Source organism: Gigantopelta aegis, chromosome 11, assembly GCF_016097555.1.
Source record: "Gigantopelta aegis isolate Gae_Host chromosome 11, Gae_host_genome, whole genome shotgun sequence".
NCBI classification, from domain to species: domain Eukaryota; kingdom Metazoa; phylum Mollusca; class Gastropoda; order Neomphalida; family Peltospiridae; genus Gigantopelta; species Gigantopelta aegis.
The window spans coordinates 8,956,164-8,964,629 of NC_054709.1; positions in this window are offsets into that span (position 1 = coordinate 8,956,164).

Genomic DNA, 8,466 nt, shown 5'->3' on the forward strand with positions numbered 1-8,466 from the left:
AGTGTTTTCATCGAAGCAAAGTTTCCAACAGATAGTTTGTATTAATTGAATTAATAGTAATGTCATATGTGGCAGATACGACCAAAGTCCAAGCATAATTACACTGATTTGGATGTATTTAATTATATGTTACAGTTATCAAGTTGTATCTTTCAGCGGCTTTTGAAGATCTACAGGATTGCCCTACATGTAGACATTACGGAGTAACAACATTGCACATACAAACGCAACTGTAATTTATCCAGGACCAATTCCAGCAACAAAAGAGGTAATCAGATGTAAGATTAAAAGGCGAATAAAGCGAATCTATGAATTTACAGTTAACAAATATTTTCAATAGAAAACATAGCAACAAAAACAAATACATGGAACATAAACGTGCAAGAAAACGAACTGAAGAGTTTTTGGATTCTGACGATATTCCACGTTGTCAACCGACTCACATAACAACACTTGGAGAGAGCACAATTCTTAGACAAGACACTGGGAACGACAGAGCACACACGACATAACCTGGACATAACATAGTACTCACATCAGAAACTAAACATAATACAGCACAAAGAGAACAAACAACAGAACATGAACATGACATAGCACTCATAACAGAACATGAATATGACATATCACCCACAACAGAACCTGAACATGACATATTACCCACAACAAAACCTGAAGATGACACATCACCCACAACAGAACATGAACATTACATATTACCCACAACAAAACCTGAACATGACACATCACCCACAACAGAACATGAACATGACATATTACCCACAACAGAACATGAACATGACATATAGAATACACAACAGAAGCTGAACATGACAAAATAATCACCACAGAAATTGAACGTGACGTAGCACTCACGACAGAACCTAAACATGGCATAACACACTCAACAGAACATGAACATGACATATCACCCACAACAGAACCTGAACATGGCATATCGCCCACAACAAAACCTGAACATGACATATCACCCACAACAGAACCTGAACATGGCATATCACCCACAACAGAACCTGAACATGGCATATCACCCACAACAGAACCTGAACATGACATATCGTCCACAACAGAACCTGAACATGACATATCACCCACAGCAGAACCTGAACATGACATATCGCCCACAACAGAACCTGAACATGACATATCACCCACAACAGAACATGAACATGACATATCACCCACAACAGAACCTGAACATGGCATATCACCCACAGCAGAACCTGAACATGACATATCACCCACAGCAGAACCTGAACATGACATATCACCCACAGCAGAACCTGAACATGACATATCACCCACAGCAGAACCTGAACATGACATAGCGTACACAACAGAGCTTGGCATATCAATCACAACAAAACCTGAACGTAACATAACAAAAAGAACAGAAGCTGACATGACATATCACCACAACAGAACCTGAACATGACATATCACCCACAACAGAACCTGAACATGACATATCACCCACAGCAGAACCTGAACATGACATATCACCCACAACAGAACCTGAACATGACATATCACCCACAACAGAAACATGAACATGACATATCACCCACAACAGAACCTGAACATGGCATATCACCACAACAGAACCTGAACATGGCATATCACCCACAACAGAACCTGAACATGGCATATCACCCACAACAGAACCTGAACATGGCATATCACCCACAACAGAACCTGAACATAACATATCACCCACAACAGAACCTGAACATGACATATCACCCACAACAGAACCTGAACATGACATATCACCCACAACAGAACATGAACATGACATATCACCCACAGCAGAATCTGAACATGACATATCACCCACAGCAGAACCTGAACATGACATAGCGTACACAACAGAGCTTGGCATATCAATCACAACTAAACCTGAACGTAACATAACAAAAAGAACAGAAGCTGAACATGACAAAATAATCACCACCAAAATTGAACGTGACGTAGCACTCACGACAGAACCTGAACATGATGTGGCACACACAGCAGAACCTGAACATGATGTGGCTAGGGCCTCCACGAGTCCAATATATTGGACTCGAGTACTCGAGGGTCAAACTCGCCCGGACCCGAGTACCCAACGCTTACACAAGATGATAATGAGACAAAGGAATATAACGTAAAATAGCATTATATAGCTTAATTCCAGCACTGAATATGAATGCCAAATCATGCCATTGTATTGCATTTAGAAACCCGTTAATACGTTCTGTATTGTGACGGACGAACGGACGGCCAGATTAAAAAAGAAACTAGCAAGCAGTCATATACTTATCGTGTAACTTGTATTGTTGATTAGTTACTGCTAAACTAGTTGCTCTACATTGTCTCACTTGTACGGGTACTCGAGTCCTGTGAATGGACTCAGTCTTTGATAGACACGACCCGTGCCCGAGTACTCGAGTACTCGTGGAGACCCTAGATGTGGCACACACAACAGAACCTGAACGTGACACAGCACTCACAACAGAACCTAAACATGATGGAGTACTCACAACAGAACCTGAACATGATGTGGCACACACAACAGAACCTGAATATAATAGAGTACTTACAACAGAACCTGAACATGATAGAGTACCAATACATGATAAGAGTACTCACAACAAAAACTGAACATGGCGTGGCACACACAACAGAACCTGAACGTGACGTGGCACACACACCGAAGAACCTGAACGTGACATAGCACTTAAACAGAACCTGGACAAGAACATAACAGAATACACAAGAGAACATGAACATGACATATCACTCACAACCTGGGGATATCACTGAACACACAACAGAACAGGGAGAGATCACTGAACATACAACAGAACCGGGAGAGATCACTGAACACACAATAGAACAGGGAGAGATCATGGAACACACAACAGAACAGGGAGAGATCACTGAACACACAACAGAACAGGGAGAGATCACTGAACACAACAGAACCTGGAGAGATCACTGAACACAAACTAGAACCTGGAGAGATAACAGAACACACAACATAATCTGGAGATATCACTGAACACACAATAGAACCTGCAGAGATCACTGAACACAACAAAAATTACAGAGATCGAAGAACACACAACAGAACCTGGACAAATCACTGAATACATAATATACCATGGAGAGAGATTACTGAACACACAACAGAATCCGGAGAGATCACTGGACATTCAGCAGAACATGGAGAAATCACTGGACATACAACAAAATCTGGAGAGATCACTGAACACACAATAGAACCTGGAGAGATCACTGGACACACAACAGAATCTGGAGAGATCACCAAACACACAACAGAACCAGGAGAGAGCATTGACCACACAACGGAACCTGGATAGTACACCCAACATACAGCAGAAGCTGGATGGATGACGGGTCACTCAATAGAACCCGGAGAGAACCCTGCATACTCAACAGACATTGAACATAGTATAGTGTTCACTGCTTCAGGATTTGATACTCAGTTCAAACCCTCATTGGAAATGTAAAACCTACATCCTTCGAATGAGCTTCACCTGAACCCGGTGTATTCCAAACCAGTGACACGCTGATTATGTGTTTTTCTTTCTTAAAGGATGTCAGCTTCAGTTTGCTTAACTATTCTGGTTTGTCTGATACACTAGCTGATAAACCAGGTATTCTTGAAACTAGTGAAGTACATCCTAAGACAGCAGAACCAGGAACCTTACCTGCAAAGTACTCCCATGGTTAAAATAAATACAGAAAATGTCATACATGACCTCAGCTTTTTTTTTTATGAAGCACCAGGAACAAATACTTGCCTCCAAAAAAGAGGTTTTGTACGACCAAGTCATCGGATTCTGATGCACCATCAGCAAACAACTAGCATGGAGCACCACCACCAGATAAGGTCATACGCAATTTTATATTAGGGCTGGGTTAAAGAAAACAAGAATTTCACGAGGGAGAAAGGAATGTTAAGACATAACGTAACGTAACGTAACGTAGCGTGACATAATACAACATAGCATAACATACAATAATAACATACAATAACATGACATGACATGACATGACATGAACCAGCACACCATTAATAGAAAAACACAATATATATATATATGAGAATATTAATGTAATGGGATTGTGGCGTGGGTGTATGTGTGGTTAATTTTCATCGCAGAACTCTTCAAGCACACCTCTTGTGAATAAAACATCTTTCGTAAGAGAGTTATGTAGATTCTTAAAAACGCAAAACATCTTTTGTAAGAGAGTTATGTAGATTCTTAAAAACGCAAAACATCTTGTATGCAATATGGAAGAGGTAGACCAAATAGCCAATTTGAAAGAGGAAGTCCTATAGACAAAACAGCTGACTGAGATTTATGGGAGCTGACATGTCCTGATCCACGTGTCCTTTTGACTCTTATCATGTACAGATACTAGTATACGAATTTCAAAATGTAATAGTTTTTTGTTCATATTACTATTCTCAGTGGCAAAAGTCTCGAAGTGGTTATGGAAAATGTCATGTCCTTATCCACAGATTTATGGGAGCTGTCATGTCCTTGTCCTCGGATCCTTTTGACTTCTATGTACAGATATACGAATTTAAAAATGTTAATAGCTTTATTGTTCAGATTAGTATAGTCGGTGGCAAAAGTCTCGTAATAGTCAATAAAAACACCGCACACCGCATGTTTTAATTTTCATGTTTATCAAAGAATCCTTTGACTCTATCATGTACAGATGTACGAATTTAAAAATGATAACAGTGGGTTCTTTCATATTCGTGGCAAACGTCTCGCAATGGTTAACAAAAAACCGCATGTTTTAATTTCCCTGTTTAATACGGATCACAATGCGCTCGTGAAATACCGTCAAGAGCAGGGGGTTTTGTCTGTTTTCTGTTGCGTTTTTTTTGGTGGGTTTTTTGGTGCCGATGTATCACCTCCAAATCTGAGTGTAAATAAAGTTCTGTTCTGTTCTGGTGCCCGATCGCGCCAGGAGAGAAACCCGGTCCATTATTCTCGCGCTTTTCACTCGGCAGCGAAAAACCCTAAAAACCTTTTCATCGGCTTTCCTCTCGCTACGGCTTTCTGCCTCTATTATTGCCCTGGAGTCGCTCCAACCAAACATTTCCATATTACTACAACCAATCTACACTTTGTCCGCTAATTACTTCGCTACCCAGTCAGCTGTTCGTCTGCGCTTCCCCCTGCCTCAATGGCCGTAATTGACGCCCTCTTTGGACCTTCTCAAGCATGCGCAGATGCTTTGTTCCGGGTGCTGTACGCAGCTCCGCCATTCTTCCGAGCTGAATACAGTTTCGATTTGATCATCAGGAGTCTAGGGATCGTTTCACAGAAGGTTATTGTTGCTGTTTATCGGAGATAATTGCTTCAGGGTTTTCAATTGCCGTAAACATTGCCAGCTTATTTAGGCGAGTAAATTCGTTTTCCTTGTTTGGATTGATTCACCATAATTCTTCCGCCGAATTGAGCAGATTCGCTGTCATTGTTGGATTTCATCATATATTTCGTAACGGCCATTGTTCTGCGCAGAGAGAGCCCGGATGTCATTTTTAGTCTCTCTCTCCCCCCCCCCCCCCCCGTCTCTCTCTCTCTCTCTCTCTCTCTCTCTCTCTCTCTCTCTCTCTCTCTCTCTCTCTCTCTCTCTCTCTCTCTCTCTCTCTCTCTCTCTCTCTCTCTCTCTCTCTCTCTCTCTCTCTCTCTCTCTCTCTCTCTCTCTCTCTCTCTCTCTCTATCTATCTTTCTTTCTTTCTCTGATTGATATTAATTAAAAATCCTATCTTACTCGCAACTCTATATTGGAAATCTCCGGGTAGAAGATCTAACCAAATCCAAAATTAGATGGTTGTGCAAATGAAGGGGCGGGACATAGCCCAGTGGTAAAGAGCTTACATGATGCGCGGTCGTTCTAGGATCGATCCCCGTCTGTTGGCTCAATTGGCTATTTCTCGTTCCAGCCAGTGCACCACGACTGGTATACCAAAGGTCGTGGTATGTGTTATCCTGTATGCTGGATGGTGCATATAAAAAGATCCCTTGCTGCTAATGAAAAAATGTGGAGTGTTTCCTCCCTATATGTTAGAATGACCAAATGTTTGACATCCAATAGCCGATGATTAATTAATCAATGTGCTCTAGTGGTGTCGTTAAACAAAACAAACTTTGTCCAGATGACGCTTCATTCGGCCGATGATATAACCGTGTATTTGGTTGGATTTTTGGGGGGAGGTTAATCTATACTCTCATCCCTGTGTGTGTGTGTGTGTGTGTGTGTGTGTGTGTGTGTGTGTGTGTGTGTGTGTGTGTGTGTGTGTGTATTTTTTTAAATTATTATTATTATTAAGCAATCTAACAAAAAGTGTTGTGGAAACCAAATGCATTCCTATATTTTGATACTGATACTGACTGGTACCACTGGTTTGGCAGGATATGCTCAACTTGTGCGAACACCTGATATTATCACCGTTTTGACATGTCATCACGAGTGCATGTCATCACAGTTATATTTATTCTAATGAGCTCTGTCGTGTGCTACTTTGAATTTATTACATTGGTCTGGTAGTGGCAGTTCTCTTTTCAGCGGTGCAGGAAGGATGTATCGTTCCGTAAAGGTACTACAAAACCACATAACTTCCGGCTGCGTCAAAGTTCGAGGTGCACCCAACTTTTGATAGAGAGGTTATCCTGTGATTGGTCATAAATGTGAGTGTGTTGGCTGTAAAAAAGAAATTAGTTTCATCTGGGCAAAAAATGTATGCAATTTTATTCCATCTAGTACCACTGTGTCAAGTAGCCTTGTGCTTGAAACATGTATGATGTACCTGTAAAAAAAAAGTACTCAAATTTTGTGCGGAACTAGGGTAGTCGTAGACGCTATCCGTTATCTCTGAAATGAGCAACTTCACCCCAACTTTAAGGGTGAGGGGTGGTAGTATTTATATCCGTGGCGTTTATGTCGATTAATACGCTGCAGGTAGCAGTTTTAGCCTCATATGCTATTATTGTCATCTATGGGATTTGATTTGGTAGTATACACCCTGTAGGATCTCCTTTGGAAAGAAAGAAATGTTTTATTTAACGACGCACTCAACAACATTTTATTTACGGTTATATGGCGTCGGACATATGGCTAAGGACCACACAGATATTGAGAGAGGGAACCCGCTGTCGCCACTTCATGGGATACTCTTTTCGATTAGCAGCAAGGGATCTTTTATATGCACCATCCCACAGACAGGGTAGTACATACCACGGCCGTTGATATGCCAGTCGTGGAGCACTGGCTGGAACGAGAAATATCCCAATCGGCCCACCGACGGGGATCGATCATAGATCCTTTGGAGGACGAGTCAATATACAGAGATACATGGAATCAACTACTATTTTGCTAAATGCCCATTTGATTCTGCATTGTACACAGGTACGTTCTTGATCATGGATAACGGTTTTGTCGTTCAGATTTATTTGGTGTGAACAGTCTAGAAAATAATGCTAGGATCACACTACCAACTGTCATGACACAGTTGACAAAGGTTTTGCTCTCACGACTTTACGATTGTCCAGTTGCTAGTCTGGGCGTTTTTACAACTCGAATTTCGTCGTTTATCATCCATTAAAGGCTTTTATAGGCGATATCGCTGGCACTATAATTTTCGGAGATTAAAGGCTAACTGTAGGAGATATCGCTTCTTATAATATTGATTGGTCAAATTTTAATCACAAGACAATGTTTTGTTACGTCACTGTGTTTATTTCAGCGCTAAACCTAAATTATTATTTTTTTTACTTTTTCAGCCATCTCTGTCTATTTGTGTAAAATAATAGTTTATTACCGAATGTATGAGAGAAACATAACCATCATAATGATATGCCTATGCAGTACAAATGTACTTTTGATACTTATTTTTTATTTCTAGAACTTCTCTTCAACTTCTAGAATGTGCTTTCATCTTGAAATATGAGAAGCACAGATTGCAGATCTCATTTGGAATGCGAGGCTTGCTTTAACGCCTGCGTTTAAAAAAAGGGGGCTTCGTAAATTTGTATACAAAATGTTCTAGGGTCAACATTTTGTTTGTCAGTTGAAAATATGTCACCACTATTAATTTTACATAGTCAAGCATACAAACATTATAGTCTATGTTGCAATTAAAGAGGATAAACCCTATTTCGTTTAATGTTACCTTAAAGGGACAGACCCTAGTTGTTAAACACTACAGCATATCTTTCACTACTAGAACCGTTTATGATCACTGATATCAAACATTACTAATATTTTAATGTTTAGATTATCCATTTCCGTAGAACCGAAGTGTTTCTGGTCATTCTGGTGTTTCTAATATCACAAAATGCATTTTTGCATAATTTTAAAAATGCTCGTGCGTCTGAGAAGTAGCGGTTATTGATTCGAGTTGTAATCTATTTT